The sequence below is a fragment of the Talpa occidentalis genome, unplaced genomic scaffold, assembly GCF_014898055.3.
Source record: "Talpa occidentalis isolate TD23 unplaced genomic scaffold, MPIMG_talOcc4v2.1 talOcc4.7, whole genome shotgun sequence".
Taxonomy (NCBI): Eukaryota; Metazoa; Chordata; class Mammalia; order Eulipotyphla; family Talpidae; genus Talpa; species Talpa occidentalis.
In genome coordinates, this window is record NW_023605083.1 from 97,474,977 (window position 1) to 97,498,705 (window position 23,729).

Genomic DNA, 23,729 nt, shown 5'->3' on the forward strand with positions numbered 1-23,729 from the left:
TTTGATCCCTTCCTCTACAGTCAGCTGTGGCAGACTATTTTATTTAAAGTAAGCCATCATTTTTTCCAAGCTTACAAGAGTCATCCATCCAAGCAGTATATTAAAACTTGCCCCCAGTGCCTGACAAATTCTCCTTTATTTAGCTTTATATCCTACCTCTCTTAATCCAACACTCTCAAGATTTACTACCAGGCGTATCTCCCAGTTCCTGCCAGTAACGCATAGCTAGGTCCCAAAGCAACTTTGGCATCTATGCCCTTTACTACTTTAGAAGGCTAGCACTTCCTCAATTAGGTCATAGTGAGATTACATCTTAGTTATTGGTCTGGTTGGCAGAATGGGCTATAGAGGCACATTCTGAGGTGCCAGCATTATCTATTGTCTCACTGAAGTGAGGTGTCTGCTGAGTCTTCAGGAAAAGGGGCTGGGGGCTGGGGAAGGGGGCACAGTCTTTTAACATGAAGGAGAAACCCCTTCCACAAGCCCGAGGATGCTAGACTCTCCAGTGCCTCCACCCAGAGATGCCCTCTCAACCTCAGTGTGCCACTCCATTACCATCAAAAGCAAAGGCTTACTGGGGCTGAGACTTCCAACATTTTCCTCAGTTCTGCCACCCTGATAAATACACCCTGGATGTGATTCTCAGGATAAGCCTCCAAACACAGGAAGCCAGAGTCTCTTTAGATGATGTCATAAAGTACACTGCTTTGAATTGGTGACTTAACACCTCAGGTCTCTCATTTTCTCTCTTCAAAGTATCAGTGACACCAGTATTATATCAAATCTCCCCCAGGTGATTTGGCCCAGGTAATCCAGATGCTTGGGGAAGGTTAAAAACCACTGACTGGATAATCTCTATGTATGGACATTTTGTACTCCAACATGGCAGATATCTGGGGACTTTGACATATATACTGTGGGCCTCATCCCCAAATTAAGGACAAAAAAATTCACCATCTAAAGTTGTCTTATCCTTTCAATGGTAAGTTTACAGCTTGAGTGCACAGCTGAGTGAAAGAACAAAATCTAATCTGTGCAATCAGTTGAAAAATAAAACTACTTTGTTCTGAGCTGGAGGCTGGTGGGACCAATGGAATGTCTTATATTCTTAGCCATGTGGTACTTTATTCAAAGGTGCTCTGTTAACATCAAGGCTGAAATGTGATGTTGAAATCCTATTTCAGAATGATGAAATGCTTGTTCCCTGGGATGATGGAATTTATGATTATTTTTTAGTTCTCTGATAAAATTCTCCTCAAAAAATACTGTGATTTGTCGATAGAAATTAGAGCCATGTGCTCTTTAGACATCACCCTGATTACCCACCAGTCCAGAGTTTGAGTGTTTCTTGGGTGAGAAGGGAATCTTCATCCCTACACACCTCCTGACTTCCTGTGCAATAGCTTTCCTATCTGGGTTAGCTGAAGAGATTGGGTTTTTAAGCTAACAACATGAGTTGTCACGGTCATTTAAGGCAAAGCACTACTAATAACAACAGAATTAGAAATCTTAACTGATTCATTTTCTGGTAACATCTACTTTATGGCAAAATCATGTGAGTACCAAGGCTATTTTCATTAACAAAATTATTTCAAACTGTTCTCTTTTATTTTTATCAAAATATAGAGATATAGGTTTAAAACTCTATTGTCAGCAGTCATCATTTGTATAGATGTGCCAAGTGTTTGTATAGAAGTTTGTATAGAATTACTTCGATAATTCTATTATTTTTCTTTGGACCAATCAAGTTGCATAAATACCATGGTTTTGTATCCAGGTAGCTCAGTCTGTACTGACTTGGCCTCTATCTGGGGAAAAAAAAAAGTCTTATAAAGGACCAGAGAGCAGACAAAGAGCTTTAGGAAGAGAAAGCATAAGCAGAACACAAAACTAAAGATAACCCAATTTAATTAATATTTAACACTTGGGCATTTTCATGCAGTGGGTTAAAAATTTAAAATCCATCAGTGGTCAAGAACGTCAACAATATTTCTTTACTATTTTAGAACTTGAAACCACTTAGCAGTAAATGAAAGTTCACCTGTTATGAAATGCTTCTCACTGAGGAGAATAAGGCCAAATTTCCCCTGTAGGAAAACAGGAATCCTTTGGCTATAAACAGGTCAAAATAGCAGACTCAGAGTAAAGCTTGAAGGAATAATGAGTCTCTTTACCTCTACTTTCCTGGTCTTATTTTCATCCTAGGAGCTTCTTAATTCTTGAAGACTGAACTTATGTAGTTAAAATATCACTTCTGGGGCCACAATCACTGCTAATAGATATTCAGGATTTGTACGAGGGGCCCTCCTCTCCCTGTATAAGTGGGTTCCCATCTGCTGTCCCCTCTGCTCCATCACAACCCACCTTTCTGGCACCTGTTCTGCTCCCTCCCAAACTGCTACCTAACCCTAAATTCCATGTCTAGCTATACTTAGATCCTTGATGGATCTGAATTATTTAACTCTTAACCCCTCCAAAATGGTTAAGACTAACAAGACTGTAGAACTCCATATCCATTCTACATTGTGCTTCATCCTGTTTTTCCCTGAGTTTTTAACACTTGAACCATAGCAAACAGATAGATAGATAGACAGAATGGATGGATGGCTAGATAGATGGATAGATAGATAGATAGATAGATAGATAGATAGATAGATAGACAGATAGACAGATAGATAGAATCTTTTAGAATGTTCCTGGCACAGGTCACCTAGAACTCTTGAAACTTCCTGAGTGATAGCAGCATCTTTTACTATTCATAACAAACCCCTTTTGACCATACCTAAGTTTATATTAATGGGGTGAGTCAAGGTGGCCCCCTAGATAGCTTCAGAATGGAGACTGGTCTCTCCAGAGAGACCAATCATGTGATTAGAGGATTAGAATTATGAGTCCCTACATCAAGGGTAGGGTAATGATCAGCGATGGGTAATTATCTTATCAATCATGTCAATGTAATGAAAGTGCCATGAAAAGTTCAGAATGACAAGGTTTTGATAGCTTCCAGGTTGGTAAACATAGGTGTCATGGGGAGGGGGGGGGAATGGCATGTCTAGAGAAGGCTTGGAAGCTCTGTAGCACCAATCTGCCTGTACCATGCCTTTTGTATCTCTTCCATCTGTCTGCTCTTGAGTTGTATGCTTTATAATCAACGGGTAATCCTAAATAAAGCACTTTTCTGATTCTGTGAGTCATTCTAGTAAATTGTCAAACCTAGGGACAGTCATAGAATCCCTGAGCTGTAATCATCTGGACAGAGTATAGGTAACCTGGAGATCCCTTTTATGGAGGGCATCTGAACTAGGGGGCAGTTTTGTGGCATTACACCCTTAATCTTGAGAGTCTGTGTTATTTCAGTGTCTGCATTGAATTGAACTCTAGGATACCCAGTTGGTGTGGGGATTGGAGAACTGGTAGTGGAATAAAGTATTTGAATCATTGGAAAACACCACACATCAGTTGAGAAAAGACCCTTGTCCTTGTCTAAGAAGTAGGAGAATCGGAAGATTTCCCCTGCCTAGAATAGTTGTCATTTCAGAAAACAAGAAAAGAGGATGGGGAACAAGGGAGGAGAGGTTGGTGGCACTGCTGAGTTAGAGGAGGGAACTTGAGCTCTTTAGCCATCTAAGGAAAAGCGCACATACCATGTGCTACTTGACCAAGTCTTTACCTTAATATATCTGTTTTGTGGGAAACCAACATAAGTACCAAGTCACTGCCACAATGCCCACATTCTTGGCTTTGTTACAAAGAAAAATTATGCCTTAGAACAATGTCTGGCATGTTCAGGCTGAGGTTAAGGGAGACTTGGTTATGCCTCGAGGGCCTTGTCACTGCTTTGATGCTGATTCATTCATTGATCTTAGTCAGTTCAACTATTTATATGCTAGTGTCAAAGTCTCACCCAGAATAACCACAAGAGGCTTCTGGCCTCCATCTATAAAACAGACATTGAAGGATCAAGCTGCGCTTTGGGGGGAGAAAGATAGAGACATGAAGAGAACTTCTTGGTATGGTCCCTACTGATAGGCCCCTATCCTGCAGACAGAGGGTGTGTTCAGCTTGGAGTGCTGCAGTCTGTGGTTTACAAAAACTACAATGCTTTCCATTTTCTCTAGTTCCCAAAGTCTTACATATTCACTTACATATTTGTGATGCTCTTGGCTTCTAGCTCCTAACACATTCTTTATTTTATTCTGCCCTTCTAGACCCAGAACTCTGCCTTAGCCGAGAGAGAGAGAAAGAGAGAGAGAGAGAGAGAAGTTTGTATTGTTAATGCTGAAAATGATATGTTATGGGATACAGCCACTGCATAATTTTGGGTGTCATTGAGGATTGAGAGTATCAGTGTGGTTGAAAGAATATGCTTATGGAAGATGAACAAGGTTTAAAAATCCTGTAGTTTTTAATTTAGATTGGAAATATTACTCTGAACTTGGGATATGTTTTAAAGAATTCATATTTTCTGCCTCTGTCCATAACAAGGCCTAGAAACAATGGCCAATCCTTTAACTATGAACACCCAGCATGAGAGCTTTGCACACCATTGCCCACTAACAGATACTTAGAGAAATGGCTGATTTCAGGACTGAGACAGAAAAAAAATACAAGACCAGCAAGAGCAGCCTGGAGTAGTTGTCATTTCAGAAAGCAAAGAAGTTACCAAAGTCAACTCAGCTTGTGTCAGAAGGTCTTAGTCTAGAGCCTCGGTTCCCAATGGCTAAAGAAGATCAGCTTGCACGACTATAAGGACAGTCACAAGTATGATGTTTTGAAACACACCAAGTTTATTTAAGTTCATGAGTTTATAATAATTTTCAAACAAAACAAAAATAAACAAAAGACAGCCTTACTGGGCACCTTGGAGGAAGCTAGGAAACAACATTATTTTTTTAAAAAACAAGAAAAGGGAAAGAATCAAATGTAATATATCCTGTCTTTCCTACATAATCTGTCATAGCCAACAGAACTTCTTTTATACAAGCATTGAAACTAATAAGTGAAAAATATCAAAATTTGAATGTCACTATTTTATATTTCTTAATAATATAAGCGAACGAAATCAGGGGTTAGCAAACATTTTCTGTAAAGATTTTAGGCTTTGTGGGACATATGGTCTCTGTCACAACAGCTCAGCTTTGCTGTTTTAGTGCAAAAGCAGCCAAAGACAATAAGTCAACTGATGGGTGTGGCCGTGTTCCAATAAAACTTGACTTGCAAAAACCCGCAGCAGATTGAATTTGCCCCTTGGATTTGCCAAGACTTGATCTGTGTAATGATTATCACTGACTGTTAGCATCACCCATAGAGGGACAGTACTGCATGCACCTCCTGATGGAAGCAGGCACCACCACCTTCCAGGTAGGCTTGAAAGGGAGGAAATCAAACCTGAATCTTACGAAGCCTCCGTATCTAACTACTAAGCTTCAAGGAATTCAGGAGCTATCATCCAACATCAGAAAGAGGTGAAGAGAGAAATCTAGACTGTGGGAAGTCCTATAGGACAAAGAACACAGTGTCCTCGACCTCTAACTGCAAGGGAAAAAGGCATGGAATGATAATTTATAGATTAAGAGAGATTTAAGGGACAGAGCAGCCAATCAAAATACAAATAAAAAAGAACTGCCCTCAAACACTCCAAATCCTTTCCAAACTCATGTAGAGCAGTTTAACTCACATAAATCTTCTCCTGGTCTTGAATTCCCAAGCCCATCAAGGGAAACAGGCTTCCATGTTCTGTAGAGGCAACCGAAAGCAATATTTTATTTAGTTTCTACAAGAAATAAAAATTACCCGGGAGATAGCAAAGAGGTAATCCAATGAGATAGGGTCAGACTCTGACCCCGTTTTCTAAGTAACATTCTACTGTTTGTCTTATATAACACACAGGTCTCTACTAGAACACATACCAAAAAATAACTTTAGAGGAAAGACGCACGTTTGAACAAACTCTCACTTAACTATTGAGAACACTGAAAATCATCTGAAGAGGCCTTATGTTGTGTATAGCATTTGGTAAATTGACTACTTAACTATAATTTTCTCTTTGGCTCTATTTTCCCATAAAACAATCATTGCCATCTAGAATTCACAATCATTTTTATGTAGGATGCACAATTCGGAGAGCTGTTAACTCCTTGGGGAAAAAAATGGCTACTAATATACACTTTTTTTCTTGTTTAGATTTATTTCCCACCAGAGAACCATAAAATATCCCAATTAACTATGAATCTTAGTCTGTGGTAAAAGGAATATCCACAGTCCCCTTCAAGCTTGAAACATATTTTAGTCCTCTGCCAGTTAGAACTAAATTACTGTGTCAGTAATGAAAATAAATTTGCTAATTAGTTCACTTAATCAAATTTGACTGAACTCTGTTCCTAGCAGCTTCCACCTGAGAGCTCTTACACATCTGTTTCTTAGAGCTCATCACCTACAGACGACTTTTTCCATTTTTTGTCAGAAAACAATTATTGAGCTTCCTCCTGAAAACTTCAAAGTGAGTCTCTATGTAGTTAATAGTAACAAATAGTTTATGGTGCTAGAAATTAAGAATAATCACTGTAAATCCCAATTGGATGGAGGCTAGGTTAGGTCAGCAACTAGTTAAGTTTGAAAAATAAAAATCAGGGAGAAGAAATAGATTGACATGAACTTACATTCCTCAGTCTCAATCAATGAAAATTAGAAAGACGAAGAGTTGTTTGACTTTGGCCAAAATGTGATGACTTGATTCAGTCATTTTTCCCAGTAATGCTTTCTATTGTAAATTAAGCCTCAGAAACTAATACATTGGAGTTCTGGTGCTAAATTGGTACCTGCTAAAGATATGTAGATTTTATTATAATGCACAAAAGTTGCAAGGACCATGTAGATATTCCCTGCTGACTCTCTTCAGGACAACTCTTTGACAATAATTCCAGCAAAAGGATTATGGTAAAGTGGATAAACAGATGAGCGATTGAATCCAACAGATGAGTATTAAAAGTCTGCCTTTTATGCTTTGCAATGTATCAGCTTAACTACTGGGTTAGGTTCCATAACCTCTCTGATCCTTAGTTTCTTTATCTGTAAAATGAAAATAGAATTAGTACCATCAGTGGTATCATAGTGGTTGCTGACAGAGCTCCTAAAACCCTTGGTACTTGCTGAGTGAGAAGAGTGATAGGAAGATATTTGCTCTAATGAAGTGACTTTTGTTGGACCTTTAGTAAGCTTCAGGATTGGGAACGGTCTCTAGAAAGACCAAGGCTTGTTTAGAAACTTGGAACTTTAAGCCCCACTCCCCAACCTCCCAGGAGGCGAGAGGGTCAGGAGATTGAGTCATTCACCCATGCTCAGTGTTTGGATCCATCATGCCTATGTGGTAAAACTTCCATGCAAATCCCCAAACAGTGGGGTGTGGAGAGTTTCTGGGTTGGTGACTATGTGGAAGGGCTGGGAGAGTGCTCAATAAGGGCATGGAAGCTGCATGACCCTTCCCCACAGTTCTTGTCCTCGGTATCTCTTCCATTTGCTTGTTCCTATGTTGTATCCTTTACAATAAACTAGTAACAGTAAGGCACTTTCCTTAGTTCTGCGTGTTTTTCTGGAGAATTATTAAACCTCAGGAGAGGATTGTGAATGTATGACTCATTGATCAGAAGTGCCCGTGACAACTTGGACTTGGGGCTGGCATCCGAAGTGGGGGCAGTCTTGAGGCCTGAGCCATTTACTTGTGGTTACTGATACGAACGCCAGGTAGTGTCAGAATTAAATGAACCATAGGACTCCCAGCTGGTGTCAGAGAGGTGAAGAAGCGGTGTTGGAAAGTCACTGTCTGATGTCAGAAGTGTTGTGAATCCTACAGTTCATTTCCACCTCATAGAATTACTATGGAAATGCAATTAATTAATGTACATAAAATGCTTAGAGCAGTACCTAGGACTTGGTAATTATTCTATAAATGGAAATAATTGTTTATTATGATTATTATGATGATGATTATTACTGTTTTTATTATTATTGTTTAAGGTTGACATTGTTTTGTATAGATCAGAGAACCTGACCTGATACAGATGTGAATGTTTAGTCACCCTTACCACTAAGATTTTTTGTAGAATTTTGGGTTCTGTTTGGTCATTTGTTCATATATTAAAATTAGATTATTTCTAAATCATATGCTTGCTATTTATTAAAAATACAAGTAAGTTTAAGGCAATAGTAAATAAAAGTAAAATTTTTTTAAGCTGGAACCCTGAGAAAATATATTTTTGTTTACAGATTACGTATATGTACCATGTCAATCACAAGAGCAAATAGTAGCAATTCCTGTATAAATTATTTAGTTGCAAAATTCAAAAGTTCTACTAGCTTCTTCTTTCATCAAAATGGATTGTCTATTCCCTTGAGAGGGAGTACATCCCATTTGGAGACCACTACTAGAAGGGCTCTCCAGTCGGTGCTGTCGGGGATGTCCCAGATGAGCCTGAACTGGGCTCAGAGGCCAACACTGTTCAATGGCCTGGGCCACTGACAATTATCAGTTGTTTGATTAAATTAGAGTTTACTTACATAAGCAGTGGCCCACAAGGAGGAAATGTATGTCTGGTTCCTTGGAGAGTAGATAGGAAAATAGAGAAGATAGTGTGAATTCTATTGACTGATATGACCCCACAAAGTAGATCTCATGCCCAAGATAGAGGGGTACAGGGGGAAACTAAGGGGGATTTCCATGAGAGCTTGGAAGGCAGAAGACACTGCTAAATGTTGGGACCTTCTTTCTGTTTGGGCAGCATGGAAGACTACGGGGAATTCTTTATTTCCTCAAAGGTTGGAGGTTTTCGGAAACTTGGGGGACAATCCCCAAACAGACTTGGGATTATTGCAAAGAGTGCCAGGGGGCCCACCAAGTGGCTCCAGGGGAAATTTACTTCTATAAGTGGACTGGATTGGGAGGACTGCTGGTGAATAAATTCCCCAGGTGTACCTAGAGCATTCTTAAACTAACTTGGTTGGGGATTTAGAATTCCCATCTTGGGTAAATGGAGCACAGTAAGCCAGTTAGATTTACACAGTCACTGGGGACCCCACACCTTCTTCACTAAATGTCTCTCTTCCCTCACATGGACCCTAGGGCAGGGTTCTCAGGAAATATGGCACATCTATGTCCTTGATGAACATGAAAGGAAGCATCTGGAGACATAATGTCATGGAGATATTAACTGCTCTCAAAGCCTCTGGTTTCCAAAGGGCAAGGTCAAGTGATAAAAGGTACAGACTCTGTAAAAGCACCATTTCCTTTACTAAGAAAATCAACACTGAGTTTCTGATGTGATCATACCACAGCTCACACACTGGCCATATGTGCCCTGCCTGGATGTTTTGTGTGAAACATAATGTTTCAAAACTTTGAATGGGAATATCTTTATTTATTTTTTTTAAATAATAAATTTTATTTTTATATTCCCCATACAATTGCAACCCCCCCATTCTGACCCCAATCCCTCCCCTCCCACCCCCCAAAAAGTGTCTCTGGTTCATAGTTTTTTGTTGATTTTGATTTTCACTTTCTTATAGTTATCATTTTCCTGGTCCCTAATTTAAGTTTTCTAGATTCCTGCTATGAGTGAGACCATCCGGTATTTTTCTTTTTCTTTCTGGCTTATTTCGCTGAGCATGATCCCTTCCAGCACCATCCATGTTGCTGCAAATTGCATGTGTTTATCTTTTTTGAATGCTGAGTAATATTCCATGGTATATATGTACCACATCTTCTTGATCCAGTCATCTATTTTTGGGCATTTGGGCTGTTTCCATAGCTTAGCTATTGTAAATAGTGCTGCTATAAACATAGGGGTGCAGGTGTTCTTTGGAATTGATGTTTCTGTGTCCTTTGGGTAAATACCTAGGAGTGGAATTGCTGGATCATATGGAAGCTCTATGTTTGGATCATATGGAAGCTCTAGTAGGTCAAGAAATCTTCACACAGCTCTCCATAGTGGTTGGACCAGTTTGCACTCCCACCAACAGTGCAGAAGAGTTCCTTTTTCTCCACACCCTCGCCAACATTTGTTGTTGCTAGTTTTTTTAATATGTGCCATTCTCACTGGTGTAAGATGGTATCTCATGGTAGTTTTGATTTGCATTTCCCTGATGACAAGTGATGTTGAACATTTTTTCATATGCCTGTTGGCCATTTGCATTTCCTCTTCAGAGAAGTTTCTTTTTAGCTCTTCTGCCCATTTTTTGACTGGATTATTTTCTTTGTTGTTGTTGAGTCTCATCAGCTCTTTGTAGATTTTTGTGATCAGTCCTTTATCATTAGTGTTGTGTGCAAAAATGTTCTCCTAGTCGGTGGGGTTTCTCTTTGTTTTTGTTATTGTCTCTTTTGCTGTGCAGAAGCTCTTTAATTTGATGTAGTCCCAGCTGTTTATCTTTGCCTTCACTATCACTGCTTTGGGTAATGTGTCTGTAAAGATGTCTTTGATGTGAATATCACATAGTGTTTTGCCTATATTTCCTTCTATGTATTTTATGGTTTCAGGTCTTATGTCTAGTTCTTTAATCCATTTTGAGTTGATTTTTTTTGTATGGTGTGAGGTAATGGTCAAGCTTCATTCTTTTGCATGTAGCGATGCAGTTTTCCAGCACCATTTATTGAACACACTTTCTTTGCTCCAATGCATAGTCTTTGCTCCTTTGTCAAAGATTAGTTGATCATAAATCTGTGGGTTTATTTCTGGATTTTCTATTCAATTCCATTGGTCTGTATGTCTGTTCTTGTTCCAATACCATGCAGTTTTGATGATTATGGCTTTGTAGTAGAGTTTGAAGTCTGGGAGTGTGATGCCTCCATTCCCTTCTTTTTTTTTCAGGAGAGCTTTGGCTATTCGGGGTTTTTTGTGATTCCATATGAACTTCATCAATAATTGTTCTATTTCTTTGAAGAATGACATTGAAATTTTGATTGGAATAGCATTGAATCTGTATATTGCTTTTGGAAGGATTGCCATTTTAATAATGTTTATTCTTCCAATCCATGAGCAGGGGATGTCTTTCCATTTCTTTGTGTCTTCTTCTATTTCTTTTAACAGTGTTTTATAGTTTTCTTTGTATAGGTCCTTTACCTCTTTTGTTAGATTTATTTGAATGGGAATATCTTTAGATGAGGCACGGGACTTGTTCTCCACCAAAACCCAAACTACACCTCTTAAATTCAATTTGTCTCCCTTCAGTGGTTTACCTGGTTCCTAAAGTCATTGGAACTTTCAGAACTGCTTCTTTCTTGTCCCCATTTCACCATCATAGGAATGCAAACTGGTTGGTCAAGAAGGACAGTTCAATGGCCGGTGAAGAGAGAGAATACCAGACTGTGGCTGTGAAAATGTCCAAGTGTTAGTTCTCTTACCTGAAACAAGTTGTTCTGAATCTTTGTGTCCAGGTTTATGGAAGTGTGTGGTGGGAGAATCAGACCAACTGTTCTTCCGACCTCCCCGCCCCACCAACCTTTTATCCCTACTGTGCTGAAACCTCAGAGTTCTTCAATCAGTGGACTGATGGGCAAAATGAGACTATATTGGAGCAGGAGTGAGGACCCCTCGCTCCATTTTATACTTTATAAATAGTTCACATTATTACCCTGGATGCAACGCTTTCCCTCTTCAAATCATAAAGAAAGTGAGAGGGGTTGTGTTGAATGATCTTCAAAGACCCTTCCAGTTCTTTCCTTCAGTGATTCCATTTCCCTACATATGAAGGAGAACACATTTTGCTAGTGAAGACAGTAGCATCTGAGGAGAATTACTCTACCATGACCCTGGTCTGGAATTTATTCTGCTTACAGATTTTGAAATTCTTCAGCTGGACTTATGCTCTTTTTCTGTCCTGAGATTGTCTATGAAAAGCGATCACCTGGTGGGATCTTACACAATCTACCCAGCATGTCTGGAGAAACTTTGGAATCTGGGATCCTCCACAAAGTTAGCTTCCTTGAACCAGGAGCCATAATAGATCAATAAAATCAGGACAGCAGCAACTTGTATGCCCTCTAGAAGGACCACGGCAGGAAGCTTGTGGCGGGGCAAGCTATCAGTTTTCTCAATGAGCTACCGCCAGAAAAACTCTGCTGCCAGGTGGTTAGCAGGCAGGATGCTGACCACCACCCCTCTGCAGATGGCGTCTCAGCCTGAACACAGAAAATATTGATCTTTCTCTCCCATCAAAATATCTGGTCCCAAAGGAAGCACAATGCAATTTATAAAGCCCTATTATGACAACACGATGTATAAAAAGTATGTGATACCATGAGCCCGGAATCCTGATTCCATAGTGAAAGTAATAAAAGAAAATAGATTTCCCCATCACATGGGAAATGAAGGTTGGATTAGAGGTTTATTGTAAGGACAAAGAGTAGCTATTACCGAGGTTACAGCTCACACACTCACACGCAGGCCTCCAGCTCTGCTCTCATAAAAGGATGCTGAATCCCCAAGAGCACACTTCTCTGTGTTTTAGGAGGGGGGAGAGCCAGAATGTCTGGGGTCCTCTCCCTGGGGGTCCTAATGCAGTAGGACATGTCACCCCTTCTGACTTACAAAAGCTGTGTGGAAAAAGTTGAGCCATCCAGTAAATAAAGCAACATATGTAAATAAAGCAACATATGTAAATGAAGCTTAAAGGACACTGTGTGTGTGTGTGTGTGTGTGTCTATAAATACTAAACCTTTTTCAACAGGTTTTTCTAAAAGAAGATAGTGGGAGTGGGGACATTTAATTTTCTGTTAGCCAGGAAATTCCATTGCCAACACTAAATAGTTCAACTGGCTCATTCAAGCGTCCCTGGGTGAGGAAGGAAGGCTTGGTTTCAAAGACTTCTTGGGACATAAGCACCGCTATTGCTTCAACTTGATAATCACATGGGAGATGGACTCAGAATAGGAGACAGAGAAAGAAAGGAGAAAAAGAAAACAGAGATGGATTCTGAATTTTGAATTCTGAACGATCACTGTTAGGTTTGGGGAAAGCCACTTGTCATCCCACGGGATTTAATATAACATATCCTCAGTAAAGCAAAGTCACACCAGTGAAGCTGGAAACTTGACATAGAGGGAAATGCGACTTCCTAGGCAAGGGTAAGCAACTGAAAGTCACACACAGAAAGGTTTAGGATGTGAAAAGGGACTTGCCCAAGAGTCAGAGGCCAGGCATAACCTTGGGAAAGGTAGGGCAGCTTCCAAGGTCAGGAGTTGTCACAGGAGGGACCCCCCTCCATCCTATGCCACCTGACAGTCGTTCTATTGGTCAAAATGGAGAACAGACACAACCTGTGTGTTTCATTTAATAATTATTTACTGAATACGTGCACTATATGACTCTGTTCTAGATTTTAGGAAATCAAGATTTTAAACAAGATGAGTAATGTCTCTATTCTCAAGGATTTTGCTTTCTACCAGAAAACAGAGACAAATGTCTCCAAAGACAAACGTCAAAGACTGTTTGGAACATCAGCAAGTGCTATGATGATGTCAAAATGCAGTCATGTGATGGAGAGAGACTAAGGGAGGGAAGAGGCCACCATCTTGACCAATGACACCATTTACCAGCTACACGGCATTGATAAGCTCCATAACTCTGTGACTCCACATCCCTGCCTAAAATCATATTAGCAAATAGTGTATATCTCAAAGAAATGATATGAGATTAACTGAGCTCATTTGTATGCATGGCATGTTACCTTCAGTTCTGTGTTACGAGGCTCCAGCAAGCCTGACAGTGACTATGTCATCTGAGGCCAGGACTTCCCATCTGAATCCTGCTTGGCTTCCTGACCCACAAAAACCACAGGATATTAAATAAGCATTGTTGTTTTAATACCCTAGTACTTAGGGTAATTTTATCTGGGCCAATAGATAACTAGAATAAATTCATTCTTATAGAAAGAGCTTTCCTTTAATTGTTTTTCCCTGGGAGAAAAAACTCCACCAGACGGGTTTGTTGCCCACAGAACCTGTTCTAAAATATTGTGTATTCATAGGAAATTTGAGGTTCAGGAAAGCTAACATGTCAGGAAACATTTGCATTGAAAAAAATGATTTGTTGCTCACAATTTCCAAGAGGAAGCGGGCACCATGCAGGGAGGGCCGCGGGGGTGCACCAGGGGCCAGGGGGAGATGAGGGAGCTATGGGCAGGAGTCCTGATTGTGGTTTCTGTGGGAAGAACAGATAAGGCAGGGCAAGCAACTTTTGGGATTGGCTAATTTGAAATATTTCATACTCTGGAGTACAGAGTCCGTCCCAAACTGTCTGGGATCTGGCCTTAGGTGATTAGGGCAGGGAAATAGTGGCGAGAGTGTGAAAGTTTCATCAAAGATATGGCTGCTATGGGGGGGTCTGGATTGGTTGGCTGGCAGTGGAAAGGTAAGTGAATTGTTTGGTGTTTCTAGGAGTTGGTTAACCTGGAAGGGCTGTTCTTCCAGGGTCAGTTAGATCCCAGATGTCAGAATTCAGAAAATAAAACACATAGCTAAGACAGAGCATACCCCTGATACAGAAGAAGACAATATCTGAATTTCTCATTTATGAGCTCCTTTGTGGCTGGGGTGTGGATTTATGATTCCAATTGTGGCTTCTGAAGGCCGAGAGGTCTGCGAGGAGAAAGAGGGGGCTTCGGTTCTAAGAAAGATTTTCTGCCTTCATAAAAGAGAGAGACTTGCACAAAGAGAAGCCCCTCCCCCTTCCCACTCTGAACATTGTCAGATGAGGATTCCAAGCTTGGAGCTGCCACCTCATTTTGTGATGACCGACAGAGAAGCCCAAGGAATCCCAGAGAAAGGGACCCAGCGCTCAGAGTTGTAAACCCCCAAGCAACCCTGATTGTTTAAGCACCATTTCTCCTGGTGTTTTGTTACCTGTAATCAGAGCATAACTGACAAGCTCTGTTGTACCAACAATGCTGGGCATCACAACAAAATCACTTGCTTCTAATTCCTAGACTCGACTATCCACCATGCTTGGAAGATAGAAATTTCTTTACCTTGCTCTCATAGTCAAAAACTACTTACAATGTCATGGTTGAGAATTGCCAATTTGCAAAGTATGAGGTAGAGCTTGCTTAAGTGGGGGTTTATTGAAGTGGGGAGAAGACAGATGGGGAACAAAAGTAAGTGCCAGGAATCCTGAAGATAGGATACCACTTCAGCATGCTGCCTCGGGCCGGGCGGCTGGTGCTCAGGCCTGGTGTTCTCTGTATTCAGACATATGGAAGCCGTGAGGAGGTGTTTCATGTGGTCCATGATGCATTTCACACAGCCCAGAGGGAGCATATAAGATGCATGGGGGCATGCTTCTGACGGGCCCAACTGCATCCGCCGGAAAAATGGGGAGGAGTCGGAATAACATGAAATAAGAACAAAAAGAAATAAGATGATTAATGTGTCCTTTTAATTGGTGAAATAAGGATGTGCAATGCTTGATTTCAGTCTACTGAAAAAAGGTGGGATATGTGTTGTCTAAACTCTCTAGACTTTGCTGAGTGCTGTTGTTTTTCTTTTTAAATACATCTCTAATCTCATGGATTTATTTAAAGCTGGTGTTTTATGTTAAGTGAAATGCCTTTATCTTGAAGCTGCTGTGTGTTGGCTAGTGGGAAAAATTGTTATAAAAGGAAAAATAAAATCAGAATTGGTAAGGATCCTGGATCATTAGGACTCTCAAGTCTAGACCATGGTCAGAATTCTTCCTGAATCAAGGTAAAATTACCTAACATGGAGGCAGTTGGGATGGTGGGTTTGTCTAACCCTCACGCTGGAGGACTTCCTTCCCTTCCCTTCCCTTGTAATGTTACGACTGTTTTGTTATTACACTCATTCCTGTATCTGTCCTGTGCTTTCTCTTTCTCCATGTTAGCCTCATTCATGCCTATACTCCACGCATGTATGGCTAATATGTGCCAGGCACAGGTACTAGGGATATAGCAGTGACTAAAACAGGTATTATGCCAATATGAAAGTGTTTTTTTGGTCCCAAGTGTCCTGTTGTTCATTGATGCTGCGAAGATAAACACAAACTCCAAAAGACTCCCCCAGTCACTATTTCCATTTCCAGCTGCTTTGGAGGTGGCCCTGCAGCCCCAGGCCCCTGGTGGGCTATTTGGTTGTTATTCTATTTGGTAGTTACTCTTGGGAGGAAGAGGAAATGTCCCCCCACTCCTCTGGGTTAGCTGGTTGAATGATCAAATTAATACCAGACTGATTAGTAGCAGAAAATGACCATGTTTAATGGCACACATCATGGGTGTGGATTTTGCTTGCAGCGGGGGAAATGAAGACGTATACATATATTTGAGCTAAGGAAAGGGAGGGGCTTGGGGGTTCAAGGAGGGAGGAGGAGACTCACATGATGAGGAGAGGCCGACCCCTACAATGAATTACAGATGTTCTGTTTGCTCTGCTATAAAGATATATTTTTCCAAAAGAAATGTTATTTTGGATAAAACCTAGTCCTGGGTGATACCCTCATTTTCATTCTTCTAGGCAATTGAAGGAGTGGTCAAAGTTTATCCTGAGCCTGCAAGGTCTTGATTGACATCAACGTAGAGTTATCCACCTGCCAGGAGACATGTCTTGGGAAGGCCTGTCTGAGCATCTTGGAGAGGCCACATCTTCGGTACCATATCATTCATTTCCACTTTGACAAGGAAGTCCTGGGAGCAGGGACGCTCAGAGAAACTGGAACCTCAACATACCCTGCACCTGTAAGCAAATACCATCAAGATTTTGAATTCTTTTCAGTACCCTCATCCCACCATACCTTTTGTCCCCCTACATTCATTTTGCCCCGTGGCCTAGGAATTTAGTTGGATAACAGCTAGCTCAAGAATGTGTCACAGGCCTCCCACAGGAGAGGTGAAGGAAGTCCTTGGTAAGGGGTAGGGGCATGGGTCACAGTGAGAGGGATGAAGACATAAAATGCCAGTGCTCTTGCTATCCTTCCTAAGAGGGTGGGCAGGTAATGTGGAGGAAATATCTAGATAAGCAGTGTAAGTATTTTGGCATAGCCGGGGCACTGTCACAGGTCCCCAGGGGACCACATGGGCTCCTCCTGCCAGCAGAGCATGGCCATGACAGTCACAAAGACAAGGCTGAACATGTGTGCTGGAAGAGAAAGGTGGGAGCAGAAAATCTGGGGTGGAGCTGTCACAAGACCAGAAACTGGGAGTGTACCTTGTTTCGTTGTGATTTCACTTACTGTGGTGGTCTAGAGCCAAACCTGCAATATCTCTGAGGTACCTGTATTTCTGAGTGTATTTATGAGAGTGTTTCCAGAAGTAATTAGAACATGAGTCAGTATATCAAGTAAACATTGAGCTCACCAATGTGATATTATTCAATTCCTTGAGAGCCTGAATAGAACAAAAATGTACAAGGAGGGTGAATTTGCTCTCTGTTTGGAATGGAACGTCCTTGTTCTTCTTCCTTGAAATACTGGTTTTCAAGCCTTCAGACTCAGAGTAAATTGTATCTTCAGCTTTCATGGTTCTCCAGCATGCAGACGGCAGATAGCGGGACTTCCCTATCTTCATAATTTCATGAGCCATTTCCTAGAATAAATTTCCTTTTAAATCTTTCCACTTCTCTGTTTGTCTATCTATCTATCTATGTATCTATCTATGTATCTATCTATCTATCTATCTATCTAGCCATCCATCCATTCATCTGTCCATCCATTCTTTTGGTTTTGTTCCTCTGGAGAACCTGGCTAATACAAAAAGTGTCTTGAGGGTTTTTTCACTAACAACTTCCCAAGCACACATATTAAACTTGAGGTGGGGGTAGAGGGTAATGGTGAAGAATCACACATTACATTTGTCTGGACCTTAAATTGGCCATATCTCTACTTAAATTGAAGAATAACTAAGTCATTTAACAGAATTAATGAGGAGATAAGACCTTTGGGAATCAGATGATAAAGATGCACCTCACTTTCTGTATACAAAGATGGTGTGATTTACTCTGGAAGGATCAAATAATTGGAAAAGGCTGTGCTAATTTCAGGCTTCCTTAGAAACACTAGGGGGTGAATTGCCTCAGTAGGTAGAATCTGTAGAATATGAACACTTTGGTGAAGGGAATGAGTGATACAGGGAAATTTAGTTGATATTATCTACAGGCAGGTGGGAAGGGGAACGTTTTAAATATGAGGCAATTAGTCAGAAAGTGAAGCTGACCATGATGGATGATTTTTTCTCTCTTATAAGTAAACTATTGTTTAAGACAAACACTATTTTCCCCTGGAGATACAAATTGAGGTGGGATTCACTTTAAAGATGATATACTGATGGTTTAAAAAATATGCAAAGCATCAAGAGCTGCACTGGATCTGTCAAAGTGGATCTAGCATCCAAATAAATAAAAATAGGTTGTACATATACAATGGGAAGAGTGAATTGGCCATTCACATAACTTTGATTATTTGTTTTGCTTTAAATGATATTGTAGTTAAATTTGAAGGTAATGGAGCAAATCGTTGATCAGTTGACTTGGTCTCATCAATTAGGATATTTGAAATAACAAATTGGTCATTAGCTATTTAGTATGCTCATCAACTTAATATCCAATTGGATCAATGTTCATTAACCCAATTCATTGTTCAGAACTCTAAAAATAAATAGCTAAATGGGTACCCCATCTTCCATTACGCTCCAATTTTTCCATTTCCACAAGGAAATGTGGGTCTAATGAAATCCATAGAGTTGTACAATGTGTGTGAGGACTATTTGGTAGAGATGTTTACCTCATTTACCAGGATTATAGTGTCAAATATCTAGTCATAATTGTTATCATTAGCCCACAAAATTAATTTCAAGGTTAAGCTCATCCATTAGACTAAGAAATAATTTATCTAATGAGCCCTTACTTACAAGAAAGAGAAAAAGACAGTCCCTGGTATCCAGGAGTAGCCTGGACTCCTTAGGTCTTGAGGGAGTTAGAAACTTGCCTGGCAACCAGAAATAACCCAACCTATTCATCTGTAGATGTGTGTCTAGTGCTCAATGTTATAGAAAATGGTCAGATAGAAAATAAGGAAAAAATGCATCCCAAGTGCCAAATATTTCTAAATAAGTGCTTAAGACCTTAGAAGAAAAAAGTCTGACTTTGTAGGAGGATGTTTACTGTGGTATTAATGAGGAATGATTGTCCTAGCTCACTCTTTCAGACTTTATAGTCATCTTTATAGCAGTCTCTACTTTTGATTAGATTTTCATGGCCATTCCAAATGGAATTTTTGTATGACTATTCAAAAGCACTCTAAAGGTCAAGATAGATGTGTGGCTCTATCCTAAAGTTGACTCAGGTCACATCCTACTGAAGTAATTTATTAATCTGTTCATCTGTCTGTCTGTCTGTCTGTCTGTCTGTCTGTCTATCTATCCATCCATACATACATACATTCACCATCCATCTGTCCTATCAGTTTTGTTCCTCTGGAGAACCTTACTAATACAAAAAGTATATTAGCAAATTCTTAAAGTTCTTTAAGGAAACTCAAATGTCATTTCATCCAACCAACTTATTCTATTCAAGATAGAAGGTCAAATATATCATCTGAAGTTGCCCACCTAGTTAATAGCATATCAGGATCTAAACCCATTTCTCTTGAGCTATTAATTCTCTCCGCTGAAATAGTCATTCAGCTGGTCAAATTTAGGTTACAAAGTAGCACTTTTTATGGAACAAGTCCTTAGAGCAGCATTATTTGATACATGACACTAATTTTCATAAAGCCATATGTTGAGAAATTTCATTCATTAATATTCTAATCAGGGCCTCCCTGGTGGTGCAAGGGGTTAAGACGCAACCTATGAGTCTATACGCAGCCACTGCAGCACAAGTTCAATCCCTAGCCAGGGAGCTAACCACATGGTGCAGCAGACCTCTCCTGCCTCACCTGCTGCTCCCCTCAGCAGTGTATTTCAGTCAGTCTGCCTGTTCTGTTCTCCATTCTGTCGCTGGTGAATCCTCTCACCCCCCACACACACACCTCTGGCCTGTACCTCTGTTCTTACATGCATAAATAAATAAATAAATCTTTTTTTTTTTTTAAAAAAAGGATTCCAGAATCTTGTTTAAAAAATATATATTTTAATGACATTATTTGTGTGGTCAACAGATTTTTTTTTAAATTTTCTTCTACATTTTTATGTCTTCCTAAGGTTTTTGACTTCCTATATATTTTTCAATATATAATCCTCTTTTAAAGAGATAACAGTCTAGAAGGAAACTCAGATGTACATAAATAATGATTCTAAATAAGAATGTTAAGAAATACCTTTAAATGGTACAGAACAAGCAGGGTGGGAGTCAGGGCAGTTGGGAAAGGAAAGGTCATCTCTACCTGTGAAGATAAGAGACCCCTCAAATGACAGAGAGGACATTTGCCCTGAAGTGACAGGGATTTTGATACTAAAAGGACGAAAGAGCTATTATTGAGCTGGAGAAAAGAGTGCCAGTAGAGGCAAATCACTCTAAAAGTATATTAGCTGCACTATAAACACTGGGAGCTGGAAAGTTCAGGCCTCACCCCCATCTTTTTACTACTTTGCTCAGCGAACTTTGCAGGATTTTAGTTTTGCAAATATTCCTAGTCGACACCTTGCCCTTTCTTAAACTCTTGGGAATCATTGAAATACCGCAGGATTGTTATGAATTTAAATTTACATAAAGTGTCAAAATACTTGGGCGATTCAGTTACAGAAATGCTGAGACTTCAATTACAGAATTCTGGTCAACCTCAAGCCCAAGAAAAAATGAAAGGAAAGGAACCCCGTTCACCTCACTTAGGACCACTGGTACGTTATCACTTCCCTTGAAAGGGCTGGCTGAGGGGCCCTGAGAACAAGAGGCACCCTAGTTCTTTGTTCAAACATGAATCTTTTACAGGCTGCTGACAGGATACTTTCGGGGCTTCCTCTAGTTCCAGATACCTCTGCCCACCTCCCGACAGCTGACCCACCCCAGGGAGCACCAAGGCAAGAAAGAATCAAGCGTTGATTACCTGAACTGTCCCCAGCATGCATATCTCAGATGTCTATCTGGCCCCTGTCTTCGGGGTTTGTTTCCTTACCCTACTACATGTTGCTGGAGCCCTCTCCAGTCTCACTGGCAGAGAAACAAGACTAGCAATTGCCATCTTGTTTCTCCTGCACCCTTGACTTGTTTTCTCTCTGAATCACATCTGCTGTGGGTCACCATCATCTTCTTTGGTTGACCTTAGTCTTTCCCAGGCTGGAGGCTTTCTCATCAGTGGGCCCTCTATTTTGTTGCCACTGCAATGGTCTGATTCCCTCTGCTGACCTGCTATGATTATCAGTATGTAGTAGCTTCCTTTTCTAATTCTTCTCAGTTTGCCTCTCCTTCTCCAAGCCTCTTCCCACCTTGGAAGGTGAATGTAAAGGGTGGGCATTTCATATATAAATAGAAATGTTCAGGAAGCATTGTGCTAGGCCTGCCCAGTGGTCTTATCTGGGATCTGTGAATGTTCTATGATCATCAAAAAAAGGACCCTGCCCTGAGCTTCTCTTTCTGTAGGTTCATTCCACTTTTCTGAACTAGCTTAACAGTTACAAATGAATCCTCTTACTTTTTCAGTTTTGACCATATTATTAAATCAAAAGAAATTTGTGATCCTTTACAGAGATGTAGGACTGCACAAATCCAGCATGGGGATGGAGGGGGAAAGATTTTACAAACTTTGAAGATTCAAAAAAACAATTCTCCCCCTTCACTGGAGTTCCTTGCCCAGTGGCACAGAGATTGAGGAAACAGCTGAGGAAAGGACTGAGATGATTTCTCTTAAACCATTTCTGTGTTAGCATTTAAACTCTGCAGTCATGTCGAGATTTTTGCATCTTATGCCTTCTTTCCCTTTTTGGTTTTATAAGATAAAGCATAAAAGCATCTAAAATAGTTGGAGGAAGCAATACATGCAATACATGTTAGCTGCTAATGAATTCTGCACTGCTGTTTAGATGGAGATGCAAGACTTAGAAATGGTTCCCTTCTTGTGTTGACATTATTCCTGGAAGAAATTAAACATCATCTACACAAGGATAAGGAAGTGTCATAGGGAGAGCGGTGCTCATTGGTTTTTATTTTTCAGCAGCTTCATGTTCAGGCAGCAAGATGAGTGAGAGGAGTCCTCTCCCCTGGCTTGGTGTCTTCTCTCAGAAATATGAAAGACCCCATGATTCAGATCTACTACCCTCCAAGGTCACCGAACAAGAACTGGGACAAAGGTCAGAAATATCAACACCAGCATTTAAGGAGCTTTTCAAATCAATGCTTGTCACTTGAATCCCTGCCCAGCAGTCTTCTAGTTATAAGAGAAGTCCCTCAAAGGGACCACTTTTTTGGATCTGTGTAAGGGCAGAACTGCCCACAATGCAGGTTTTCTGATCCAGTAGACTGGGTAAAGGAGGAGTCAGAGTCCTCAGTGGTTTTTTGCAGGTCTTTTATTGGGGTTCAGTGGGAACATGGCAGGCAGGGGTGCTGGAGGACTGCCAGCCTCCCAGCCCCCAGCAAATCTTCACTCTATCTGGGCTCTCTGGCCTTCTCTGGTTCTGCTTCGGGCTTCTTTTCTTTCGGCTTCTGCTGCTGCTGGCGTCCCCGTGATACCGCCCCCAAAAGGACAGTCTTAACCCAGGTGAATCCCATCTACCTAGGCCCACACCCTATTCCAGGTGCCCACCATCAGGCATGCATTCAGGACTGCAAGGATCCATCATCTATCCTGATGGCGGGAGGGCAGAAAAGCCTGACATTTTTCCTTACCCTACAATCTGACACTGCCCACCCGTTCAACGGTGAGTATGTGCCTCATGGACTAAGTCAGACTAAACAGTAACTTAATTTGGGGTCTAATTTTTGGTCAATGGGGCCTAATTTTCGGTCAATGGGGCTGTTTGCACCTGGATGTTGCAAAGGAATTGGCCACTTGATTTCATTTCTTTTTTTTTTAAAGATTTATTTATTTATGCACACAAGAGCTGGGGTACAGGCCAGACGTGCGGGAGGGTGAGAGGATTCACTAGAGACAGAGTGGGAAACAGAACAGGCAGACTGAGTGAAACACACTGCTGAGGGGAGCAGCGGGCGAGACAGGAGCGGTCTACTGTGCCATGTGGGTTGCTCTCTGGCCAGCCAGGAATCAAACCCATGCTGCAGAGGCTGTGGATTGCTTCGTAGTGCTGTGCTTAACCCCTTGCACCACCAGGGATGCCCTTGATTGCATTTCTTAACTTAAAACACCTGTTGTTCCCACTGCCCCTTATGCTCCCTGCCCTTAGTAAAAGGGCGGGCAATGAACATGTGACCTAGAGGTGGATGAGAGGCACCTCATACAGGCAGAGGCCATGTGGAAGCATTCAGTCAGTTTGCATGGTTTAAATATATTAAACCAGTGGTAATATACTAGATATTTAGTATCACACCAGTTTCCATTTTCTGTGTGATTATAACAATGGAGTACTATGCACTGAAGACTGAGGAGGCACAGTTCTTTAATTGCTCTAGTGCAGAATGGCATGACTCTGGACAGTGCCAGGGGCCCAGGTGCCAACCTCGGTCCTCCCCTGAGTACCTCATCACCCTAGACCACAGAGCATGCAGCTCCCTCCCCCCCACACACACACAATGACAAGTATTTCCCTAAGTATTGGTGTTACAGGAGATGCCACCAGAAGCAGGCAGGAGT

General features: G+C 40.9%; 1 long non-coding RNA gene across 1 annotated transcript in view; it reads left to right on the forward strand.

Annotated features, from left to right (window-relative positions):
- LOC119231114 (uncharacterized) overlaps positions 1-22,352 on the forward strand; it is a 52,659-nt gene extending 30,307 nt beyond the window's left edge. Inside the window, exons 3-4 of the long non-coding RNA XR_008549677.1 lie at positions 16,511-16,731; positions 22,137-22,352. This is a non-coding gene — a long non-coding RNA (uncharacterized LOC119231114). The remainder of the gene's footprint in view (positions 1-16,510; positions 16,732-22,136) is intronic.
- The last annotated feature ends 1,377 nt before the right edge of the window (positions 22,353-23,729 follow it).